The sequence below is a fragment of the Mustela nivalis genome (genome assembly GCF_964662115.1).
Source record: "Mustela nivalis genome assembly, chromosome: 2".
Lineage (NCBI taxonomy): Eukaryota > Metazoa > Chordata > Mammalia > Carnivora > Mustelidae > Mustela > Mustela nivalis.
Window position 1 is genome coordinate 109,628,756 of NC_139021.1, and position 27,111 is coordinate 109,655,866.

The 27,111-nt window shown below is 40.9% G+C and overlaps 1 pseudogene across 1 annotated transcript in view; it reads right to left on the reverse strand.

Annotated features, from left to right (window-relative positions):
* Window positions 1-2,666: 2,666 nt before the first annotated feature.
* Window positions 2,667-27,111, reverse strand: part of LOC309859337 (protein phosphatase PTC7 homolog) — a 99,698-nt pseudogene continuing 75,253 nt past the window's right edge. The window contains exons 4-5 of the transcript in view: window positions 4,123-4,363; window positions 2,667-4,039 (exon numbers count right to left, since the gene is read on the reverse strand). The product of the transcript in view is annotated as a protein phosphatase PTC7 homolog (transcript). The remainder of the gene's footprint in view (window positions 4,040-4,122; window positions 4,364-27,111) is intronic.

Below are 27,111 nucleotides of genomic sequence, written 5' to 3' on the forward strand. Positions count from 1 at the left end.
AACAAATGCAGCTGCTAGAAGAGGACACTCTCCTATCATGCAAAGCTTGAAATCTAGTTTCTACTCTAGACACAGCCCACCCCCCAGACATGCATACCTGGAATGGATTCTTTTGTGATTTAGTACCTATCAACCATGTCAAGCCAGTACAGTAATTCAGGACAAATAACTTGTCTCCCCTACCCCCATTTCTTCTTTCAGTTTTTAAGAGCCCAATGGACTCTACTGCATTATCCAATCAGTGAATTTTTTTTTTGTGCACAGGCAGCTTAAGTTCACAGGAAGAAATAAGGTTCTGATATGTTTAGAGTGCACATTTTAAAACAGAATAAAATAAAAATTTCAAGCATGTGATAAAAATATTGATTTTTATAATACATTATTGCTTTATAAATATAGATGGAAAAGCTATAAATTTCACTGGTCTTTGATGCATCCAGAGAGGGATAATTTGCCATTTGTAAATTAGAAATCCAAATTCTTTTTGTTATAAAAGTCCATTACATGAGGCAAATGTGTGTGTTTTATTCTGCTTGCTTTAAAATGCAATTAACACACATCAAGTTCAGAATCAGACCCAACAAGTGGTATATCGCAGTCACACCCCACAGAGACTTAGGTTCTGTGACCTGGAAAATTCCAGTATGGGTCCAGCAGAGCCTCTAACTACTGGGAGTGGAAGGAGTGTTACTTGTTAAGCAGCACTCCAACTGACCACCCCCCCCCATCACTCTCTGGCAGTCATAAAATGAATTGTGTCACACACAAAGGACAGGGCAAAAAGAAAAGCGAGAAAATATTCTGTGTCACTAATCTAAAGGCCAGGTCCAAAGTCAGCTCCATTGTGAAACTCAAATTCTTTTCCAACTATTTTCATATCACTGACACCAACATTGTCGATTTCTAATGGTCATATCTCAAAAAAGATGAAGTTGATTAAATGAGTCATGTAAAACATCACCAATCTAGCTTTATAAAGATTGTGTTTGATGGGTTAAATGAGAGCAGAGAAAAGCCAGTGACTTGACCAGCACTGCTCTTACAAGGAATTAAATGTAGGCATTGGAAAATTAATGCAAAATATATCCAGATCATAAGGCTACATACCTCTGACCAGAAATAATTAAAAACCCAAACAAAAGAACTGAAATTGTCAGCCCAAATATAAATGTATTCCTTCTAACAAAACCCTTCGGGATGCAACTTTCTTTACTTTTTAAATACACAGAGACTGCAAACAGTTTGTGCAAAATAAATACCCCGCCACTTGCCACTCACGCTTCCATGTTTTATCGGAGCATGATGGGTACTCTTTATTTAAACAGAATGTAGCTCCACCCAGCCCTCCCTGCCCAGTCCCCTATCTCTTCTACCAAAGAATTCTGTTTTGTCAAGTTAGGGTAGTTAAGGCATTCTGACATGTAATTAAAGGTGATTCAAAATAGATATCTAACATTATGCCAATTTAGGAATAGTAGATAAATTACTGAATGGCTTACAAATGAATAACTCATTTTTATTATAAATGAAATGCCTGTTACAAGCATGATGCATTGAAATATAGTAATGACATGTACATGGTACATGTTAAACAATTTTAAATAAAACAAAAGCTTGACAGTTACTCAAATATACAGTACAAATTCGCAAAACAAAAATCTTTTAAAACAAGTTGAGGTAACCTCAAACACAAGTTTTAATGCAATAAACCAGTGAATAAGTATCTCCTTTAGAGAAAGACACTTTCCGTATTCTCCTCCAGTAGATCCTCATCAGGTTTAATTGCATTCTCATCTATACACCAATGTTACCTGACTTATATATAAAACATGGCTTTAATTTAAGGATTTCTAAGTATATATACTTTTCTACCACCAAGTTAATGAAGGAAAAAAACTGACCCCAAAATATATATCTTTACAGCAGTTGACTTGTACATAAACCTTAAAAATAAGTTTGAGCTTGCAGATAAATGGAAAACTGAATGCAGGGTAGTTTTATAAGGAAACTATACACTGCAAGATGGCTATTCGGAAACTGTAAACATTAAGCTTGATTCGGACCCCTAAATTTCTGTGTAGGGCAAATGCAAATGTCAGATCATCACCAGGAGTTTTCCTCGTGGGCTCTTGTGCTGCTGCCACTGCCCACAGTACTCTTTTCACACGGACTCCCTGAATTTGGTGCCTGCTCTACGGAAAGCAAGGCTAGTAATGAAAGGTCTGAGAGGGAGACTATGAGTAGCATGAACATCAAAACCCAACCAGATTCAAAGTTACAGCTGTCCACTCTCAACCTATTAGGCCTGTGGGCCTAGAGCTCCCACATTAGGGATCTCCTATCAGAAAGCTGGGAGGAATTTCAGCCATAACATTAAAATTCCTAGGATTTGAGGAGTTTTATAATCTTGGGTAATATTTCCATTGAAAAAATCTGGTAGGGAGGCTCCCCAAGGCCTCCTGCAGAGGAGGCAGCCTTGGGGCCACAAGCCTATAATTTGGACTTATCAATAAACTGCCAGAACTTTCCTCATAGGAGCACAATTAAGCATCTTTTAAAAACCAGAAAAATATTTGCATCCATAGAACTAAACTAAATTTTTCTTCCAATTTTTAATGAAAAAGCTCCTGGGATGATGATTTCAAAATCCAGAGCAATGTTTTAGAGCAGAATTATAAGCCCCTGAAAAATAGGAGTTTATAATGAAAACTTAAAGCCACACCAATCATCATAACAAAGACTGTATAGTACATGTGTAACATTTCTTTTGATGATAATGTATGTTTCTAGTAGATGTACCATAACATACAATTTGTGTTAGACTTTTAAAATCCCTTTTACACACTGTAATTTTGAATTCACTCATTTTCAATACTTAAACCATTTTTAAAACATAATAGCCATTCTGGCATTGAAAACCTTCATTCCATCATAGAAAGGACAGTAAGAAGTGAAGGTCAATCTTCAAATCTTGATTCTCTTCAAAGTTGCTGGCAGATATGAGCTAGTGAACGACAGTAGTGGTTCTCCACAAAGATCTCAACCAGGTCTCAAAAAGACAGGCAAACGCTTACATCACTGGCCATCAAGATCAGTGGCAAAGAAACAGTCCTGCCAGCAGGATCAGCACACATGGCAGGGGAGAATTTGGGAAGATGAAAGGAAAGGCCAGAGTTGACACCTAGGCGAGTCAGTCTGTATACTCAGCCACTAATGAAAGAAGGACGGTGATGTCATCAGGCTTTCCACCTCTCACATTCAATCCGTTGTCACATGCAAACTGTGCAAAAGGTGACATATAATTTGGGTCATGCTTCTTGCCGTCTACTGTATACTTTCATAATTTGAATTCTTTAATTTTTTTTTAGCTCCTGAAGAATCATATAATCAGGCATGTTGTCAAAAAGTCCATCTGTTGCCGTCAGAATAATGTCTCCTAACTGGACATCAAAAGATGTGCTATCAGCAGCATCCGGGCTGTCACTCAGGACGACTCCTTCGGCTTCAGGTGGTGCAATTGAGAGCTGGAATGGAGTGTTGAAGTAATGCTGCTGCTCATCTGATCGGTGCACAACCTCACCACCCCTGACAACCAGAAAGCCTGAATCACCCAGGTTTGCTGTGTGTAAGCGGTGACTAGTTCTGTCCAGCACCATGATGCAGGCAGTACTGCTACCAAGCAAAGGTACTTTATTTTGCAGCAACTCACAGTAGCTTGTGGTGAGGATTCCGATGGGATTACTTGGGACGAACCAAGTAAAGTCCCTGAGAACTGGGATGGATCAACTCCGTAGTGTCTCCACCCTCCTACACCATCTGCAACCCCGAGCACGTCTGCCGAGCGGTGCCGGGCCACGAAGCACGCGTCCTCCCCGTAACACGCGCCCTTCTTGAGAAGGCCCTTGCGGAAGTCTTTGCTGAAGCCGCAGCCGGCCGTCACCAGCTCGTAGTCACCGCCACCGCCGCCACCGGCCCTGGGGTCGGTCTGCGAGAGGCCGCCGAGCACGGCGCGGGCCACCAGCGGCCCATACGAGAGGACCTAGAACATCGCCGCCGCTGCCCGCCCCCCCCCCCCCAGGAGGCGGGGAGCCCGGGGAGCAGGAGGACGCGGAGGCCGGGAGCCCGCTTGCTCCTCAGCCGCAGCAGTGCCGCCGCCGGGGCGCTCCTCCGGGTGGCGCAGAGTCGCCGCCGCCGCCGCCCTTGCCCGACGCGCGGGGCCTCGCACACGCTCCACCGCGCGCACCGGAGCCCGAGCGAGGTCAGAGCCAGCGGCTCCTCCACCTCAGCCCACGTGGGGTCCCGGCTGCAGCCACCGCTGCGGCCGCCATCTTCGGCTCCACTAGCGTGTTCCGGGACTTCCTTTCTTTTTTTAATTTAAATGATATTTATACAAATATTGTCCCATGGAAGGTGATTATTTCTGCCCATAATCTGGATCATTTACACATTTCAAAACAAATAAATGGAATCTTAGCTTTAAGAAAAGTCTTGGGTTTAAATCCAAACACTGATGACCACCTAATGGTAGCGACATAAGCCACAGAAACTCTCTGAGTTGTGTTTATTCTTCCACAGAATAATATGATACTGCCTATTATAAAGCTCTATGAGGACAGGTAACTTGGGCCATTTTGTTCACTACCATATGACTGGTGTCAAGAATTGTGCCTGATGTATGGTAGGCACTAAATCAATAGTAGTTGAATGTATAGAACAAACAGCAACCATAATAATATGACCACCTTTGTATGATTTATTATACTAGGTTAGTTGATCAGCAATAGTATTTAACTCTCCATTATTCAGAAAATTTTTTTACCCGGAAGAGAGTGAAGTAAATTGTGCTTCCGCCACTGGAGAATTTGGAGGGAATGACTTTCAGGGAACCAAGACCCTGGGATCACATAGCCCACATGAAAATCTATCCCAAGGAAGTAAGTACTGTTCACATCATCTTTTCCAGTTGTCAAATAACCGGGAGCCACTCCTCAGGGAATGATCCCCAAGCCCATTCTAGTAAAGCGGTCAAGACACAGGGCTTGAAGCAATGTCCAAATCACCCAACGTGTGGCCAAAACCATAACTGAAATGTCTTCCCAATTTCAGGGTAGAATTACTTATAAAGATGGAAAGAAGAGAGCACAGAGACATCCTCAGGAGAAACAAACAAACAAAAAAGAATGAAGCCATGAGGTGGGTCTCGCTGGGTCTAGGAGTTTATAGGTAGAAACATGGCGCCCCTTGAATGAGTTTTGTCCAGCATCTTACCGCTTCTTGAAACTTCTGTCAGTTCTCCAGCTCATACAGAGAGTAGTGGTTCAGAATGTGCAGTGGACTCAGGAATCAACAGAAATCATGGCCCCAACCCCTCACCAAAGAACAAGGCAGCAGGTACCAGCACCTTGAAAAGTCTAAAATGCCTTCCTGAAATGAAGCAGGATGACAGCTTGGAATCAGCTTTTGATGGTGCATATTCTTCTATACATGTTGTTTTGCGGGCATTCTATTTCTAAAACATTGGAATAAGGATCAATGAAAAGATATGATGAGTAGACCAAATCAATAGACCAAGAACCCCGGTTCTGTCACCGGCCTGAACCCCTGAACTAGGAAATTTCTAGTAGAAAGTTCTGCCTAGATATCAATGTTGCCTGTTAGAATAGAAATGCATTTGAGGAAGACTCATCACCCAGATGAATCAGAAAGTGCCAGAAGTGACCAATAGTTCCCTCAGCCTCATTATAGTGTTAAAATCCGCTCCTGAATAGTCATCCCTGACTCTAACAAAAGGGGCCTGCTTTCCCTTGTTTGGGGCTTTGGAAATGATTCCCAGGATCTCTCTGTTAGTACAAATAAAGGCAACCTGGTGAGGCATGAAGACTCTGCCTGTATCTCACTGGAGAGCAGATTCACCCTGACCCTTGTTCCCAGAACAAAGCCTGGGGAGCTTCACTGAGTGTTACAGGATGATGGTAAGTCTCCTGGCTCCCAGGAGAAGTTCTGCCTACAGGTGCCACATTGCCAAGCACTTCTCTTACTCCAAAACTTGGAGCAGCTCTGGCCTGGTTGATTTTTAGGAGGTCTTTTTACTCTATATACCTCTGAGGGACACAGACTCTCTGCACAAGTGAGATAAAAGGGAAAAACAAAAAAACAGGAGCCTCTGTCTCCTGAAAAACTGCTATTCCTGGTGCCTGCCTTTATCCCCCAAAGATGAGAGAACCCAGTCACTGGGGCACCTTGCAAAGTAAAGTGCTTTCTGGGATGCCTGGCTGGCTCAGTCCATTTTATTATTATTATTATTATTTCTTTTTTATTTCTTTTCTTTTTTTGTGTGATTCAAAAAATTTTTTAATTTCTTTTCAGTGTAATAGTATTCATTGTTTTTGCACCACACCAGGTGCTCCATGCAATACATGCCCTCCTTAATACCCACCACCTGGTTCCCCCAAACTCCCACCTCCCGCCCTTTCAAAACCCTCGGGTTGTTTTTCAGAGTCCATAGTCTTTCATTGTTCACCTCCCTTCCAATTTCCCTCAACTCCCTTCTCCTCTCCATCTCCCCATGTCCTCCATGTTATTTGTTATGCTCCACAAAGAAGTGAAACCCTATGATAACTGACTCTCTCTGCTTGGCTTATTTCACTCAGCATAATCTCTTCCAGTCCTGTCCATGTTGCTACAAAAGTTGGGTATTCATCCTTTCTGATGGAGGCATAATACTCCACAGTGGCTCAGTCCATTAAGTGACTGCCTCCAACTCATGTCATGATCCCAGTGTCCTGGGATCAAATCCCACATCGAGGCTCCTTGCTCAACAGGGAGCCTGCTTCCCCCTCTGCCTCTGCCTGCCACTCTGCCAGCACTCTCTCTCTCTTTCTCTCTCTCTGACAAGTAAATAAATGAAATCTTTTTAAAAAGAGAAGTAAAGTGCCTTCTATTTTTATAGAAATATTTGAAAGACATTTACCCTTCTAAGTTCCCTTCTGCTCTCTCCCCATATTCTCTTTCCTGCTCAGGGTGTCTGCCCCCAAGTGCACATGTTCCAGAAACAGAAGTGAGGAGAGCCAACCCCCCTGTGTCCACAGTGCTGCAGGTCAGGCCCAGATTAAGCCTTCGTGCATGAAGAAACTGATCACCCAGCCATGTTCACATGAATCCTGATGAAAGCCAGGATTCCCTTCAAACCTGAAAAATGTTTTACTAAGTTTTTTTTTATTATTTTTTTAAGTTCCTTTTATTGTTTTAGTAATCTCTACACCTAACATGGGGGGTTCAAATCCACACCCCGGGGTCAAGAGTTGCATGCTTTTCTGATTGAACCAGCCAGGCGTCCCTAGTGTTTCCTTTTATCAGGCACCTCGTTTTATCGCTGTGTGCATGGCCCACTTTTGCAAGGAAAGACAATTCTTTCTTGATTACCATGTAGTAAATCTTTGTACTTCTTCTGTCCATGAGGTTTAACTCATACCAACTTTCCAAGGCAAATACTATTATTTCTATTTTAAATATGCAGAGGCTAAGACTTGGGGAGATTAAGGGAGTTGTCTGTGGATACTCCAGTGATAAAGAAGAGAACCAGGTCTGTCCAGTTCTGAAAACCCTCAGTCTTTCACTACACAGGCAGCACAGGCATTAATCTACTAAATGATCTAGAACAAACACAACTAAGCCAGGACAGAAAAGGGCTTATAAATGGACTAAATAAATATCTCATCTATATTGTACGGTCATAATTGGTAGAAAAAGGGTTTTTAAAGTCACAGGAATAGAACTTCCAAAAATAACAAACTCATAAAGCCAGGTGAGAATTTTAAGGAAAGTTTTCCTAGCCAATGTACATTGTTATTTGAAGTTTGTTTTTTTTTTTTCTTCTGAAGAAATCTCATTCGGTCTTTTAATTAGTGGCAAACAAGATAAAAGATCATCATAAAGACATCATACATCCTGTCCCTTCAAACTTTAAATCCAGAAGTGTTTTTATTTTCTACTGTAATAAGCAAAGTGAGTAATATTGACATTCTTAATTATACCAAAGGAAGTGAAGGCAAGTCCATTAATTAGCTCTAGAGCTTTATCTACTTTAGAGTTGATGAAATAACTCATAAAATAATCTAATGCATCTTTAAAGAACTCTAGAAATACATGTCTGGCACTGGCAGAAAGACACTCACTAAAGGGCCAGTACAGAGCAGCTTTACTCTGGACCTCCGGGTGCAGCTGGAGTTGAAGATCCTGTTCTGTTACCAGTAAGAGCACTCCATGCAGTGATCTAAGAAAGTGCAGAGCAAACAGTTCTAGGGACAAGCAAAAAGGAAAGAAAACACCATGTCTTAGCAAATCTTATGATATTTACCAAGGGAGATCTTTCATTTTATTGGTATTCCATAACCACCTGGTCCATTAGGTCTCCACTGCATCTATTAACTCCAGAGGAGGCAAAATCCCATCTGGGACAGAAAAAACAATAAAAGCAAGACATATTTTCTGTCCTTAGAAACCCCTCTCCCCTGGAGAGGCCGCTTGTCAACGTACTTTCCAATGTAACAAGAGGTGGTTGCTTGCTAAGGAGGGTCAAGAACTTCTCATTTAAGGAGATTCTATGTTAGAAATGATAACCCATGGATCCCAGCTGTGTCCAAGGCTCCAGATCACTCAGACCAATTGTTCATGGTATAAACTGTTATCAGTGAATCCTTCAATAGCCACCAGCACCAACAGACACAAATAGAAATGCTCACCATGAGACACATTAGAATTTTCACTGCAGCCTGTTTTGGAATAGGCAAAAACTGGAAACTATGAAATGCCCATCAGAAGCATAAAGGAAAATAAACAGTGAATGCAAAGTGAGCAACAAGGCAGCAGTTAGCATGCATGAAGAATCTGCAGACATAACATTGTGTGAAAAAAGTCCATGACAAACGAGGACATGCTTCACAATGCCACTTTTAAAGGACAAGAATGGAAAAGCAAGATATATACTGCTCAAGGACAAAAGGACAATCATAGGAGGAGCCAAGAACTTGCACAGATACTGTTCCAAAGAAGACTTACAGATGGCAAAAAGCACACAGAAAGAGGTTCCACATCATTATTATTCATTAGGGAAATACAAATCAAAACCACAATGAGATACCACTAAACACCTACTAGGATGGCTATAATCAAAACAATGGAAAGTCACAACTGTTGGCAAAGATGCCAAGAAATCAACACCATCACCCACTGCTAGTGGGAATGTGAAAATGTTCAGTCGGTGTGGAAAACAGTTTGATGGTTTGTCAAAAATTTGCAGGTAGAATTACTGCAGTTCTATTCCTAAGGCACATACCCTAAATGGCTGAACACAGGTGTGTAAATAAAAGCTTTCATATGGAGATAATGGCAACGCTATTTACAATAATCAAAAGGCAGGAACAACTCCCCCAAAAGAGGTTGGAAGTACTATTCTTAATATCAGTCAAAAGCAAACACCTGTGAGATTTGGAATTCTGGTTTACTCCCAGTATTCTGGGGTCAGCAAACTGTACTCTCCTGCATACACAACAAAAATCTGTGCATATGATGCTTATCCCCTCAGCACATAGTGAAATTAGGACATCAGATGAATTTGTAATTTTCCTATTTCAAACATCTAAATCTCACAACCTAAGAGAGTCTGACAACATATTTTAGGCTTCCAGTTATACTGATCTCATAAAAGAGATGCTTTTCCATTTTCCCAGGTATCTTCTCCAACCTCGTCCTCCACTGGCCTGATGCTGATGCATCATGTGCATACATTAGCTTCTTAGGGGGTCCCCAGTACATGCAAACTGCTAGAGAGAGCATCTGCTTCTCGATCCTTCCTAAATCTCCACCATTGACACCTTTACCTCAACCCCAATGGTTAAACCACATAAAGTGTATGACACCTAAAGGGCAAATGGGCAGTCTCTACCTTACATGTCACTCACGGTCCTCCCTTCTTCAAATCAGAGGTCTGTTTTGTCACTTTAAAAAATGTAATAGTGAATCCAAGAAGGCCTGATGGGATTTTGTTGAGCACAATAAGACAGTGTCTAGAACCCAAGAGCCCTGCTGACTCTCCCCTGCTGCTTGGCTGTGCCTCTGCTCGCTCTCAGAGCTGAACTCAGGCAACGTGTCCCCACATCTCCCCTGCAGTTCTTCTGTTCCATGCCACTGTCACAGCGAGGGGGTGGGGTTCAGCTTCCTGAATTACCCTGTTCTGATAAAGACAGAAAGGACACTGATGAGTCCTAAGGGCAACATGTCTATTTAGCACAGAGCAGGAAACACTTGCCTTCATAAGAAGAAGCCCACTTATTACATGGGGATCCCTTTCAAATATATGCAGGAGTTGAGGGTTTTAAGGGCGTCTTCCATTTCCCTATCTCTGAAATGATGACGAAGGCGTGAGGTACTTATAGTCTCTTTACCGTCTCCCAGGCAGTGGTCTGAGCTAGGAACTCATTGAGAGTGATGATTCACACAGCACTTTCTTGGCACCCACAAAAGTAAAATCATTTATTTTTTTATATAGCTTTCCTCTACTTGACACGATCTAAATATTCCTGACTTCCTACAGAGATCTCCCAACTCTGAACATGCTAGTTTTATCAATAAATGTGTTCATAATAGCATTGTAACTCCACAGAACTCATTAATATTATTAATAACTTAACCTTTTTCACCTCACAGGCTCAGTACAAAACTCTTCACATGTGGATTGTTAAAATACATAATGACAACGATAATGAGAAGCGTATTCCTCATTCCCAAATTACTACCTGCTCCAAGGACCAGCTTTTGAGGACTTCTGAGGAATGTAACACTTTTTTTTAAGATTTTATTTATTTATTTGACAGAGAGAGATCACAAGTAGACAGAGAGGCAGGCAGAGAGAAGGAGGGAAGCAGGCTCTCTGCTGAGCAGAGAGCCCGATGCGGGACTCGATCCCAGGACCCTGAGATCATGACCTGAGCCGAAGGCAGCAGCTTAACCCACTGAGCCAGCCAGGTGCCCCAGAATGTAACACTTCTTATATTTGATAACAATTTCAAAGGCATCAGCTAAAATTATGAGTCATATGCAATCAAGTTTTATTAACTCCCTGAAACACATGAGAGAGACTATGTGGAGACCCTCATCAGATACTTGAAGGTATGTGACCAATGGGAAAATCAGTCATTTTGATTTGCGCAACAGAATGTGCATTTGGGTTCCCTCAACAGGGGAGATGGGGGGAAAGTCATTGGAATGAAGTGTTGTTTTTTTTTTTTTAAATCTCCTGATTGAATGGAGAAAGACAACTATCAAATGATCTCCCTGATATGAGGAAGTGGAGATGCAATGTGGGGGGTTTGAGGGGTAGGAAAAGAATAAATGAAACAAGATGGGATCGGGAGGGAGACAAACCATAAGAGACTCTTAATGTCACAAAACAAACTGAGGGGGGCAGGGGGTAAGGGGTAGGGAAAGGGTGGTGGATTATGGACACTGGGGAAGGTATGTGCTATGGTGAGTGCTGTGAAGTGTGTAAACCTAGCGATTCATGGACCTGTACCCCTGGGGATAAATATACATTATATGTTTATTTAAAAAATTAAAAAAATTAAAAAATAATAATAAAATTTTTTTAACTCTTAAAATTTTTTTTTTAATTTCCTAATTGAAGAAAATATGTTTTGCTTTTCTTTATAACTTAAACTGGCTATAGTATTTCAAGCATAATGACATACCCTTACTATTGAACAAAAGATGGTTATACTAAAACAAACCGACAAACGACCTTCAAATGCTCTTCTTAGCCCATTTTATCACACTTGCTTCTGCTGGAAAAGAGGGAAAGTTCAGATGACACACTCAAACCATCCATTAGGAGACCCAGCCTGAATAGTATCCTATCACCCCATAATGGCCATGAACAGACAGACCCCTTTGCCATTCTGCCCAACACAAGGTCAATGGACAGGGTTCTGAGACAGCCCTCCCTGATTGCCCTTGGCAGACTGAGGCAGTTTTTCTATTCTGTGAGTGATTGCAGCATTACCTGGATAGTCTAAGTCCAAACTCTTGGGTGAAAGTCTTGAATAATTTGCAGCTCCTGCCATGAGCTCACACCCAATCTATCATATGCCATCAACACAGCTGTCTGTCTGTGGATCCTGGCAACAGGTAGCAAGAACACACTGAGTGCAGGGAGAAACCTAGCCCCCATCCCCACACAAAATCCTCAACAAGATGGACAGGGCAATTAGATTCTGTCACAAAGACTCCAAAGTAAGCACAGAAGCTCTGCTGTTAGCAACTTAGTGCTGACCCAACCAAGCCTCCACTCTTCTTTCCCCACACTCCTCCCTTTCTTTTATAACCTCTCTCACCTTTCTTCTACCAAATGCTCGAGTAAAATTATCCCCCTCTTTGTTCCATTGCAAATAACCCCACTTGGAAATGAGATGAAGACAAGAAACCACCCAAACAATAGAAGGATGGAAAAGGGCAAGACCTGTATTCAAGCCAGTGAGGAACAATGGCCAACACTCATTCAGAATTATCTATGAAGTGTTTCCTGCCAAATAACCTGGACATATAGCTCACGGAGTAAGAGTTCCTGTGTTTGAGCTAGTGGGGTCACAACCACTAATCAACTCCCATTATGTGTGAAAGATTACCACATATTCTCTTTCATCACAGTTCTGTTTCATTTAAGAGTAGCCTTCCCACAAAACTTGCAAAGGGATTCTGCCACTGAATTGTACACCTGAAATGGATTAATTGTATGACATGTGAATTATATCTCAAAAAAAAGAGAAAAAAGTAAGAGAGAGAGAGACTCAGATTGCTGTCTGCCACCTATCTCCAGGTGACAGGAGGTGGATTTTTAGAGGGAGGTGATCAAGGCTTTCCCCAGTGTGCAGGAAAGAAAATATAGCCACATGACTGTTTCTCCCCATCATTCATTTTAACAGTGAAAGGCATGACAGCACTTCCTTAGTGAGGTGCTGAGCCCTGCGGAGGTCTGTAACCAAGAGAAGGAGGAGGGAATAAGATAGAATGACCGGATGCCTAAAGCACTGTCAAAAGGAATAAAGTAATCTAAAGTGATCATTATGACAGGACAAATCTCCCAAGAAAATGCCTATCACAAAGAGCTTGCATGGGGGCAGAAAAGGAGTTCTGGCTTGAAGCCACAAGGAAAGGTCTGTAGCAGTAATTCTCAGACAGAAGGGAGATAGAATTAAAGGTGAGCCCAACACCCAACACTGAGGTAAGAATGTGCCGGGTAGTACAGGGGTGGGCAAGTGCCTGCATCGGCAGGAAATGGGGGATTCGCTGGTGATAGAGGCTGAGCAGTTGGTTGGGTAGGATGTGAGGGGTCTCAAATGCCATGCTCAGGACAGCAGCTCCCTCTGGCATCACGGACAAACACCTTGGAGGCTGGCAGCTTGAGTAGTGCATCAGCACATCTGATAGCTTGCCCGTATAGACAGCACCCAAGCAAAGGGTCTCGGAGGAAAAAATAATGTGATCAGATATGTGCTTTAGAAGGACAACCCCCCAAACAAAGCATAGCATGGTGGAGCACAGAAAACTGTAGCAACATTAACAGTTCAGGGGCCCCCAGGGAAGTTTTGATACCTCCATAGAGTGGAAATGTCAAGGCAGTCATTAAAAATCATAATCTTCAAAAAAATGTAATGTGACTTGGGAAAAGAACATGTATACAATATTAAAAGAAAAAAGCAGAATACTGAACTCTATTAGATGTTTCCAATTTTATTTTTTTAATTACTCAGGATAAACATAAGAAAGAGATTAGTAATAAATACACCATATAGAGTTCCACTTCCAGGATGACTGAGAAGCTCCAAGGACCCACTCCCCAGTGAAGCCAGCAAAGCTGGTGGAAAAAGGATTTTAAAAGTAAAGATATCTAGAAATTGTCCTCAGGGTGGTAGCAAATGAAGAAACTTTGATTCAAGAAAACTTTCTAAAATGGTGTATGAATATTATGGCATTTGAGCCACAAACTATTCTTTCCCTCATTACCAGAATCGCCAGATGGGCTTAGCAGAAGGTCTTCTGCAGATGGGCATAGCCAAGAAGATAGGGTCCCTTTTCCCTCTGCTCTCAATCAAGGCTTAGTGTATCTCATCAAGAGGGATAGGCAACCCACATTCCTCATTTCCTTCAACCCCCAGTTAAAAGGGTTATATTCCTGCTAAGTGTAGCCAAGAGGCCATGACCTCCCTTCTCTGACACAGCCTCTCCCCACAAAATGGAGGCTCCAGTGAAAGCATGGCAGACTGAGAATCCTGGGGCCCTAGCCACCCTCACTACAGCTCACCTGGGGACCAGCTTTCATGCTTCTGAGAGGCAAGCTGAAATGACCAGAGTCTACTGTCTCACCTGGTGCCCAGTGTGGTTCAGAGAGTTTGTCTAGGGTGAGCAGAAGTCCATAAGAAAAGCGAGCTCCAGAATTCTCCACAAAGGGTGTGGGCAATTCAAGTGAAAGGAGCTCAAGACAGTAGTCTCTCTTAGTTCATATTGACAAGCTGAGCCATTGACCAGCTCGTTCACCAAAGACCCAGGGAAAGAGGCCATTGAGAGCCCTCATAGGGTTCAAACAGATGCTAAAGACTAGCCTAAAAATCTCCCTCTGCCCAGATGTAATTGGATCAGACAGTTGAAGAGGTGATGCCCAGCACACTGGGGAAAAAAGTAGAGAAATCACAAGGTAACTAACGGGACCATGGGTATGGTGGGTATGGGTATGATTGGGCAGAGGAGTAACACGAAAATGCAGCAGACAGCTTAACAGTGATGATGGAGAGACAAAACTACACCATCCCAGGGCAACTGTCTACATGTCCAGCTGCACCATCTGAGGAAACCTGCTGTGGAAGAAAAAGACTTCAGAACAGCCAACCAAGTCACACAACAAATAAGACAAGTTAATAACAAGCCTGGAAACATGGAGGGGAATCAGTACCCACAGTTGCTACAATATATTATCCAAAATGTCCAGTTTTTGACAGTAACAACAAATATAAGAAGTGCGAAGAAATAGGGATAGGAACACATATTTGGGGGAAAAAAAAAAACAGGCAACAGAAATTGCCTTTGAGTAAGGTAACGCCAGATTTAATACACAAAATTTTCAAAATAGTCATGAAAAAATACATTCAAAAACGGATGTAAATCATACTTAAAGAAGGAAATCACAGTATGAAGACCTCAACTCACCAATAGAGAATGCCAATCCAGAGGCAAAAATTATTTAGAAAATAAATGAAAATTCTGGTGTTGACAGTACCATAAATAAAATTATAAATTCATTGGTTGGGCTCAGCAGTAGATTTGAACTGGTAGAAGAAATAATCAGAAATCTTGAATATAGATAGATAGATAGATAGATAGATGATAGATAGATGGACAGATAATAGAGATTCTATAATCTGAGAAATAGAGCAGAAATTGAATGCAGAAAAATGAACAGCACCTCATAGAAACTTGGGACACCATTAAGTATGCCAACATGGCCTGAGCTAAAACCAGAGTCAGACTCTCAACTGAAGGTGTCACCCAGGCAGCCCAGCCATCTGTGATTTCTGTCCACAGTCTCTTTAAGGCTCATCCCATGCTTCAGTGCTGCAGCTGCACTCCGTTTTTCCATGGAAGCTTTCGGTTTGAGGTGCCCCAATTGGCACCTCCATGAGTCCTTGTGTTTAGGCTCTGCAGGTCTCACTGGGTGTTGTTGTTACTGCCTTTATTACACAGATGGTTGCCTCATGAAATAGTTTCAGGTATTATTCTTGCAGTCTCTTCTAAGTGTTGACATAAATCTCAAGTATTGTTGCATATGTTCCAATGTTTCCATTGGAAACAGAGTATAATCTTAAGAGCATAAGAGAAAATCAGGCAGACACACAAACATCAGTAATTTTTTTTGCTCTGAATTCTGCCTCCCAAGACATGTGGTCCTTTTTAGGGATTCCAACACAAGCTTGTAGATCAGATTCAAGAGATTGGAAAACCTGGTGAATTTTGTGTGCAATTGTAGGTGAGTGTGTGCGGATAAGTGAAGTTCACTTTTATGTGCTACATTCTGTGACTTTCATCTGATCTCAAAAAGATTCATAACCTGGAAAGACCAAGAATTGTAGCTCTATAATGAACTCTATAATGAACCCTTCTATTTATAAACACATCAAGTTATTTAGAAAGCGAGAATGGTTGAATTTCTTATTTAAAAGAGTCTTAGAGGGGTGCCCCAGTGGCTCAGTGATATAAGCCTCTGCCTTCGTCTCAGGTCATGATCCCAGGGTCCTGGGCTCGAGCCCCATGTCAGAGTCTCTGCTCAGCAGGGAACCTGCTTCCCTCTCTCTCTCTTTGCCTGCCTCTCTGCCTACTTCTGCCTACTTGTGATTTCTCTCTCTCTGTCAAATAAATAAATAAATAAATAATCTTTTAAAAATAAAAATAAAAAAGTTAAAGAGTCTTAGAAAACAGTTTGACTATCTTTGTAGTTTTATGGAAGTAATCCAATTTTCTTTGCTGGGTGTTCCAATACTAAGCATAAAGCTTTTTCCACAGACACTTTAAGGACCTGAGAGCACTCAGGTAATAAAAAATTTTCTACCTTGAGAGCAACAGAAGGCTGTACGTGTAGTCTTAGTTCCTTGGTGGTAACTAAGACCAAATCTTCAGAAGCACAACTCCATGATCTATAGTCACATGAATACTTTAATATCTTCCCCATATAGTTCAGAACTGGTACATTGCAGGGAGTAAAGGATTGTCATTGTGTTTTATGACATTTCCTCTCTTAATTTGCTCATTATGAATTTGATTTTTGGTCTTTGTAGATGTCTTATTTCTCTCTTTTCTCTGATCATTTGTCCTGAATGTAGGCCATTCTATTTTTCTCTTTGTACATCTGCCACCTGTGATTCTTCCTTTTCTCATTTCCAAGTCTCATTTCCCTAATAAGTGTGTCTCCTGCCTTGATCATGAGATCTGTTATTCTCAAGAGACTTTAGGCATCTTCTCTTTTGTTCTGTCCGAAGCCTGGAAGAGGCTCTTGGTTGTTGTTTTTGGGGTGTGTGTGTGTGTGTGTGTGTGTGTGTGTGTGTGTGTGTTTCTAAACTGCACAGTCATAGAATGAGAATCTAGAAAGAGGTCTGTGAAACTCTGTGCTTGTTTTCTTTTTCTAAGGATTACCTTTTCTCGTGTTTCTTTAAGGGTTTTTCCCCCCCAATTTAGAAATATCCGAAGGAGAGTCCATCCTGCCCAACATGCTTCCTAAGCCTGCAGGAGTTCAGTAAGTGCTTGTTGACTGGCTCACTGATTCTTTAAGAGCAACCTTAGTAACAGAAAATTAATCTTGACATCTAACCTAGAATTGTTACTACTTCAATTCTTTTCCCTCTAATTACTTTGAGTACTTTCCTTCTCAACAATCTAGTACATTCCCCACTATCTCATCCTCCTTTATTTCTGTTCGGTTAAATATTCAAGTGCCTCATAAGCCCATCATGTGATTTATGTGCTTTGCTTTTTATTTTTATTCTGTTCTCTGTTCTGAAGACTTGTCTTTACAAACCATAATATCTCTGGTTCCCTGAGGATCAGCTGACATACTGACATGGTATTAGGGATTGAAATCTCAAGGAAGCAGAAGAGAGGGAAAGCAGGGAAGGAGAGAGATCATGTAGGGAAGTTAGCACTGATCATCACACCAACCCACGGCAGCAAGTGCAGCCAGTGCTCAATCATGGAGGGTCATTTCAGAGATGCCAGTCATACCACCAGTTCTTAGGACAGTACGGGGCTGCAGGCGGGAAAATAAGGATTTATCTCTTTCTTCTCACTCTCCCATTGGTGTTGACTCACCCACAATTTTCCAGTAAGAGCACCCAGTGGTTACTGCAGCCACAAGAGCTCAGAGTTCCCATGGCTCTGGATCCAGCCCTGCTTGTACTCAGTGAAGTGATCTCTCTTACCCAGCTGGCACCACAGTGCAGAGCCTCCCCACCTCTGCTGATTGATTATGGTGACAACATCCGCAACCTGGACCATCACTCTGGGGACTGCGGAAGCCATGAAAAGTCAATTTCCTCAACAAGCAGAACCAGTACCCATTAACTGGGCCCCATGTAATACCCTTTATAGAGAAAAATAGCTTATTATATCCTGGCATGCTGCTCCTATCATCTTCCATGAGGAGCCAAACACATTCTTCAGTATCAATAGTGTGTGTGTTTTTTTAACCTCACCCACACACCTCTCTCCAGAGAGAACCCTCTTCCCTCTCATAGCTCTGGCTCCATCCCTACCTCTCAAAATCATCTTCTTTGAAGTCCATGGTATTCACCTACACTTTCCTTTCTCCTTTAATCTGTGCTGGCTTTCTGAGATCAAATGCTGAAAGGTTTTGTGGTGTTTCTTAACTATCATCTCCACATTCCCCCTGCCCTGTGCCCTGCTCTGCCCCTGAGGGATCAGACCTTGACTGCCTGCCAAACATGCCATAAATCAGCCTACAACTGTTGGACACTTGGGGCCACTTACCATATTTCACTCTTATAAATAATGCTTAAAATTTGGATCTCTCTATGGTAGTTTCCTTAGGTATGTTCCTAACAAAGAAAGGAACTATGCAACTGGAAGGTTTAATTGATACTGAACTTTCTCTCAAAGAGTACTAAAGTGTATGTTTATTGACATTCTTAACAATATGAATGACCTTGCCCAAGTTATTTAATAAAATAGAAAGATAATATATAATATAGTGATATATAACCAATGCTATATAATGCAAAAATATAAGGGATCTTATTCATTCATTCATTGCCTGACCTTTATTTTTCAGACTTTTCTGTAATAAACATAACTACGAGGAGACCTATTTTGTAAATGACATTTAGACACATAGCAAGCAACCTATATGTGTGAAATTTAATATCATACGTACACTTCACAAGAACACTAAATGTTTGCATCATAGACAAGAAAAACAGTGAATTTCACATTACTGAATGGGATTCAGAGCATTATGAACTCTCTTTGCATTGGGAGAGATAAGTTTTATGACCTGATTTTCTTTCGTGGTGCTTAAGTCCATAAAGATTCTCCTTCCTGATGGGAGAAGATATTTGCAAATGACATATCAGATAAAGGACTAGTGTCCAGAATCTATAAAGAACTTAGCAAACTCAACACCCAAAGAACAAATAATCCAATCAAGAAATGGGCAGAGGACATGAACAGACATTTCTGCAAAGAAGACATCCAGATGGCCAACAGACACATGAAAAAGTGCTCCATATCACTCGGCATCAGGGAAATACAAATCAAAACCACAATGAGATATCACCTCACACCAGTCAGAATGGCTAAAATCAACAAGTCAGGAAATGACAGATGCTGGTGAGGATGTGGAGAAAGGGGAACCCTCCTACACTGTTGGTGGGAATGCAAGCTGGTGCAACCTCTCTGGAAAACAGCATGGAGATTCCTCAAAATGTTGAAAATAGAACTGCCCTATGACCCAGCAATTGCACTATTGGGTATTTACCCTAAAGATACAAACGTAGTGATCCAAAGGGGCACGTGTACTCGAATGTTTATAGCAGCAATGTCCACAATAGCCAAAGTATGGAAAGAACCTAGATGTCCTTCAACAGATGAATGGATCAAGAAGATGTGGTATATATACACAATGGAATACTATGCAGCCATCAAAAGAAATGAAATCTTGCCATTTGCGACAACATGGATGGAACTAGAGCATATCATGCTTAGCGAAATAAGTCAAGCGGAGAAAGACAACTATCATATGATCTCCCTGATATGAGGAAGTGGTGATGCAACATGGGGGCTTAAGTGGGTACGAGAAGAATAAATGAAAGAAGATGGGATTGGGAGGGAGTCAAACCATAAGTGACTCTTAATCTCACAAAACAAACTGAGGGTTGCTGGGGGGAGGGGGTTTGGGAGAAGGGGGTGGGATTATGGACATTGGGGAGGGTATGTGCTTTGGTGAGTGCTGTGAAGTGTGTAAACCTGGTGATTCACAGACCTGTACCCCTGGGGATAAAAATATATGTTTATAAAAAATAAAAAATTATAAAAAAAAAAAAAGATTCTCCTTCCTGAAAATTTACTCTTTTGGGGTCATGAAGCTACCTTCTGTGTAATTTCAGAATTCTCTTGATAAACTATGTTTACTGCATGAATCATCCAACAGATGTGCTAGTACTTAGAAGCTGGCAATGAATATGGATCCTATGGATTTAAATTCTTAAGTTTTTAAATATGGGATTTTTAGTTTATATTTACCTTCCAACACAGAGGTATATACCAGATGTTTACCATAGTTCCATTCTATTTTGCTTTTTCTCTAATCTATCCCAATATTTTAACACAAAACTGCATCCAAGTAATTTGGAAATATTTTAATAATATTAGACCTATGTGTTAAGAAAAATATAAGTCATGGGGCGCCTGGGTGGCTCAGTGGGTTAAGCTGCTGTCTTCGGCTCAGGTCATGATCTCAGGGTCATGGGATCAAGCCCCGCATTGGGCTCTCTGCTCAGCAGGGAGCCTGCTTCCTCCTCTCTCTCTGCTCTCTCTCTCTGCCTGCCTCTCTGCCTGTTTGTGATCTCTGTCAAATAAATAAATAAAATCTTAAAAAAAAAAAAAGAAAAAGAAAAATATAAGTCATAAAAAACAAAAGTGTTGGAACCCCTGGGTGGCTCAGTCATTATGCATCTGCCTTCAGGTCATGATCGCAGAGTCCATGGATGGAACCCTGCGTGGAGCTCCTGCTTAGCAGGAAGCCTGCTTCCCCCCTCTCTCCTCCCTCCTTGTGTTCCCTCTCTCTCTGTCAAATAAATAAATATAATCTTAAGCAACAACAAAAAAAAAGTGTTCCCTAAGATATTTGTCATGAATGCATAAGCGTAAATATGACAAATCTGAAGGCTATGTTATCAAACAGGTCATAATACAATCAGATAAGTTCTTGGACAATTCCTGGAAGACAATCCACCATAAATTATTTTTTAAATTTACTAGTGAGGGACACCTGTGTCACTCAGTCAGTTAAGCATCTGCCTTCAGCTCAGGTTATGATTTCAATGTCCTGGGATAGAGCCCCACATTGGGCTCCCTGCTTGTGCTTTCTCTATCTTTCTCTCTCTCTCTCATTCATTTTCTCTTTCACAAATAAATAAAAACCTTTTTTAAAAAAAATATTAGCAACTCCCCAATTTACCCAAAACCTTAATGTTTTTTTTGTTTTTGTTTTTTTTAAATTTTTTATTTTTTATAAACATATATTTTTATCCCCCGGGGTACAGGTCTGTGAATCACCAGGTTTACACACTTCACAGCACTCACCAAAGCACATACCCTCCCCAATGTCCATAATCCCACCCCCTTCTCCCAAACCCCCTCCCCCCAGCAACCCTCAGTTTGTTTTGTGAGATTAAGAGTCACTTATGGTTTGTCTCCCTCCCAATCCCATCTTGTTTCATTTATTCTTCTCCTACCCACTTATGCCTCCATGTTGCATCACCACTTCCTCATATCAGGGAGATCATATGATAGTTGTCTTTCTCTGCTTGACTTATTTTGCTAAGCATGATACGCTCTAGTTCCATCCATGTTGTCGCAAATGGCAAGATTTCATTTCTTTTGATGGCTGCATAGTATTCCATTGTGTATATATACCACATCTTCTTGATCCATTCATCTGTTGAAGGACATCTAGGTTCTTTCCATACTTTGGCTATTGTGGACATTGCTGCTATAAAATTTCGGGTGCATGTGCCCCTTTGGATCACTACATTTGTATCTTTAGGGTAAATACCCAATAGTGCAATTGCTGGGTCATAGGGCAGTTCTATTTTCAACATTTTGAGGAACCTCCATGCTGTTTTCCAGAGTGGCTGCACCAGCTTGCATTCCCACCAACAGTGTAGGAGGGTTCCCCTTTCTCCGCATCCTCGCCAGCATCTGTCATTTCCTGACTTGTTGATTTTAGCCATTCTGACTGGTGTGAGGTGATATCTCATTGTGGTTTTGATTTGTATTTCCCTGATGCCGAGTGATATGGAGCACTTTTTCATGTGTCTGTTGGCCATCTGGATGTCTTCTTTGCAGAAATGTCTGTTCATGTCCTCTGCCCATTTCTTGATTGGATTATTTGTTCTTTGGGTGTTGAGTTTGCTAAGTTCTTTATAGATTCTGGACACTAGTCCTTTATCTGATATGTCGTTTGCAAATATCTTCTCCCATTCTGTCAGTTGTCTTTTGATTTTGTTAACTGTTTCCTTTGCTGTGCAAAAGCTTTTGATCTTGATGAAATCCCAATAGTTCATTTTTTCCCTTGCTTCCCTCGCCTTTTGCGTTGTTCCTAGGAAGATGTTGCTGCGGCAGAGGTCGAAGAGGTTGCTGCTTGTGTTCTCCTCAAGGATTTTGATGGATTCCTTTCGCACATTGAGGTCCTTCATCCATTTTGAGTCTATTTTTGTGTGTGGTGGAAGGAAATGGTCCAATTTCATTTTTCTGCATGTGGCTGTCCAATTTTCCCAGCACCATTTATTGAAGAGGCTGTCTTTTTTCCATTGGACATACTTTCCTGCTTTGTCGAAGATTAGTTGACCATAGATTTGAGGGTCTATTTCTGGGCTCTCTATTCTGTTCCATTGATCTATGTGTCTGTTTTTGTGCCAGTACCATGCTGTCTTGATGATGACAGCTTTGTAATAGAGCTTGAAGTCCGGAATTGTGATGCCACCAACGTTGGCTTTCTTTTTCAATATCCCTTTGGCTATTCGAGGTCTTTTCTGGTTCCATATAAATTTTAGCATTATTTGTTCCATTTCTTTGAAAAAGATGGATGGTACTTTGATAGGAATTGCATTAAATGTGTAGATTGCTTTAGGTAGCATAGACATTTTCACAATATTTATTCTTCCAATCCAGCAGCATGGACCATTTTTCCATTTCTTTGTGTCTTCCTCAATTCCTTTCATGAGTACTTTATAGTTTTCTGAGTATAGATTCTGTGTCTCTTTGGTTAGGTTTATTCCTAGGTATCTTATGGTTTTGGATGCAATTGTAAATGGGATTGACTCCTTAATTTCTCTTTCTTCTGTCTTGCTGTTGGTGTAGAGAAATGCAACTGATTTCTGTGCATTGATTTTATATCCTGACAATTTACTGAATTCCTGTATAAGTTCTAGCAGTTTTGGAGTGGAGTCTTTTGGGTTTTCCACATATAGTATCATATCATCTGTGAAGAGTGATAATTTGACTTCTTCTTTGCCGATTTGGATGCCTTTAATTTCCTTTTGTTGTCTGATTGCTGAGGCTAGGACCTCTAGTACTATGTTGAATAGCAGTGGTGATAATGGACATCCCTGCCATGTTCCTGACCTTAGCGGAAAAGCTTTCAGTTTTTCTCCATTGAGAATGATATTTGCGGTGGGTTTTTCATAGATGGCTTTGATGATATTGAGGTATGTGCCCTCTATCCCTACACTTTGAAGAGTTTTGATCAGGAAGGGATGCTCTACTTTGTCAAATGCTTTTTCAGCATCTATGGAGAGTATCATATGGTTCTTGTTCTTTCTTTTATTGATGTGTTGTATCACATTGACTGATTTGCGGATGTTGAACCAACCTTGCAGGCCTGGAATAAATCCCACTTGGTCGTGGTGAATAATCCTTTTAATGTACTGTTGAATCCTATTGGCTAGTATTTTGGTGAGAATATTTGCAGCTGTGTTCATCAAGGATATTGGTCTATAGCTCTCTTTTTTGATGGGATCCTTGTCTGGTTTTGGGATCAAGGTGATGCTGGCCTCATAAAATGAGTTTGGAAGTTTTCCTTCCATTTCTATTTTTTGGAACAGTTTCAGGAGAATAGGAATTAGTTCTTCTTTAAATGTTTGGTAGAATTCTCCCGGGAAGCCATCTGGCCCTGGGCTTTTGTTTGTTTGGAGATTTTTAATGACTATTTCGATCTCCTTACTGGTTATGGGTCTGTTCAGGCTTTCTATTTCTTCCTGGTTCAGTTGTGGTAGTTTATATGTTTCTAGGAATGCATCCATTTCTTCCAGATTGTCAAATTTATTGCCATAGAGTTGCTCATAGTATGTTCTTATCATAGTTTGTATTTCTTTGGTGTTAGTTGTGATCTCTCCTCTTTCATTCATGATTTTATTTATTTGGGTCCTTTCTCTTTTCTTTTTGATAATTCTGGCCAGGGGTTTTTCAATTTAATTAATTGTTTCAAAGAACCAGCTCCTAGTTTCGTTGATTTGTTCTATTGTTTTTTTGGTTTCTATTTCATTGATTTCTGCTCTGATCTTTATGATTTCTCTTCTCCTGCTGGGCTTAGGGTTTCTTTCTTGTTCTTTCTCCAGCTCCTTTAGGTGTAGGGTTAGGTTGTGTACCTGAGACCTTTCTTGTTTCTTGAGAAAGGCTTGTACCGCTATATATTTTCCTCTCAGGACTGCCTTTGTTGTGTCCCACAGATTTTGAACCGTTGTATTTTCATTATCATTTATTTCCATGATTTTTTTCAATTCTTCTTTAATTTCCCGGTTGACCCATTCATTCTTTAGAAGGATGTTGTTTAGTCTCCATGTATTTGGGTTCTTTCCAAGCTTCCTTTTGTGGTTGAGTTCTAGCTTCAGAGCATTGTGGTCTGAAAATATGCAGGGAATGATCCCAATCTTTTGATACCGGTTGAGTCCTGATTTAGGACCGAGGATGTGATCTATTCTGGAGAATGTTCCATGTGCACTAGAGAAGAATGTGTTGATTGATTCCATTTCATGTGTATTCTGTTGCTTTGGGATGAAATATTCTGAATATATCTGTGATGTCCATCTGGTCCAGTGTGTTGTTTAAGGCTTTTATTTCCTTGCTGATCTTTTGCTTGGATGACCTGTCCATTTCAGTGAGGGGAGTGTTAAAGTCCCCTACTATTATTGTATTATTGTTGATGTGTTTCTTTGATTTTGTTATTAATTGGTTTATATAGTTGGCTGCTCCCACGTTGGGGGCATAGATATTTAAAATTGTTAAATCTTCTTGTTGGACAGACCCTTTGAGTATGATATAGTGTCCTTCCTCATCTCTTATTATAGTCTTTGGCTTAAAATCTAATTGATCTGATATAAGGATTGCCACTCCTGCTTTCTTCTGATGTCCATTAGCATGGTAAATTCTTTTCCACCCCCTCACTTTAAATCTGGAGGTGTCTTCGGGCTTAAAATGAGTTTCTTGGAGGCAACATATAGATGGGTTTTGTTTTTTTATCCATTCTGATACCCTGTGTCTTTTGACAGGGGCATTTAGCCCATTCACATTCAGGGTAACTATTGAGAGATATGAATTTAGTGCCATTGTATTGCCTGTAAGGTGACTGTTACTGTATATGGTCTCTGTTCCTTTCTGATCTACCACTTGTAGGCTCTCTCTTTGCTTAGAGGACCCTTTCAATATTTCCTGTAGAGCTGGTTTGGTAATTGCAAATTCTTTCAGTTTTTGTTTGTCCTGGAAGCTTTTAATCTCTCCTTCTATTTTCAATGATAGCCTAGCTGGATATAGTATTCTTGGCTGCATGTTTTTCTCGTTTAGTGCTCTGAAAATATCATGCCAGCTCTTTCTGGCCTGCCAGGTCTCTGTGGATAAGTCAGCTGCCAATCTAATATTTTTACCATTGTATGTTACAGACTTCTTTTCCCGGGCTGCTTTCAGGATTTTCTCTTTGTCACTGAGACTTGTAAATTTTACTATTAGGTGACGGGGTGTGGGCCTATTCTTATTAATTTTGAGGGGCGTTCTCTGAACCTCCTGAATTTTGATGCTTGTTCCCTTTGCCATATTGGGGAAATTCTCCCCAATAATTCTCTCCAGTATACCTTCTGCTCCCCTCTCTCTTTCTTCTTCTTCTGGAATCCCAATTATTCTAATGTTGTTTCGTCTTATGGTGTCACTTATCTCTCGAATTCTCCCCTCGTGGTCCAGTACTGTTTGTCCCTCTTTTGCTCAGCTTCTTTATTCTCTGTCATTTGGTCTTCTATATCACTAATTCTTTCTTCTGCCTCATTTATCCTAGCAGTTAGAGCCTCCATTTTTGATTGCACCTCATTAATAGCTTTTTTGATTTCAACTTGGTTAGATTTTAGTTCTTTTATTTCTCCAGAAAGGGCTTTTATATCTCTCGAGAGGGTTTCTCTAATATCTTCCATGCCTTTTTCAAGCCCGGCTAGAACCTTTAGGATTGTCATTCTGAACTCTAGATCTGACATATTACCAATGTCTGTATTGATTAAGTCCATAGCCTTCGGTACTGCCTCTTGTTCTTTTTTTTGTGGTGAATTTTTCCGTCTTGTCATTTTGTCCAGATAAGAGTAAATGAAGGGGCAAGTAAAATACTAAAAGGGTGGCAACAACCTCAGGAAAATATGCTTTAACCAAATTAGAAGAGATCCAAAATCGTGAGTGGGGAGAAAGGGGATAAAAAGAGGTTCAAAAAGGAAGAACGAAAAAGAAAGAAAAAAGAAAAGAAAAAAAAAAGAAAAGAAAAGAATTTTTTAAAAAAGAAAACACCTAAGAAAAATGTAAAAAAGAAAAAATATATATATTAGATAAACTAGTAAAAAATCGTTAAAAAAGAAAAAGGTAACAGTTAAAAAAAAAAAATTTACCCGAAGGAGAGAAGAAAAAAAAAAATGAAAAAGAAAAAATTAAATTAACTGCAAGACTAAAAAAAATCACAGGAGAAAAGCCATGAGTTCCGTTCTTGGCTTTCTCCTCCTCTGGAATTCTGCTGCTCTCCTTGGTATTGAAACCACACTCCTTGGTAGGTGAACTTGGTCTCGGCTGGATTTCTTGTTGATCTTCTGGGGGAGGGGCCTGTTGTAGTGATTCTCAAGTGTCTTTGCCCCAGGCGGAATTACACCGCCCTTACCCAGGGCCGGGGTGAGTAATCCGCTCGGGTTTGCTTTCAGGAGCTTTTGTTCCCTGAGCGCTTTCCGTAGAGTTCCAGAGGACGGGAATACAAATGGCGGCCTCCTG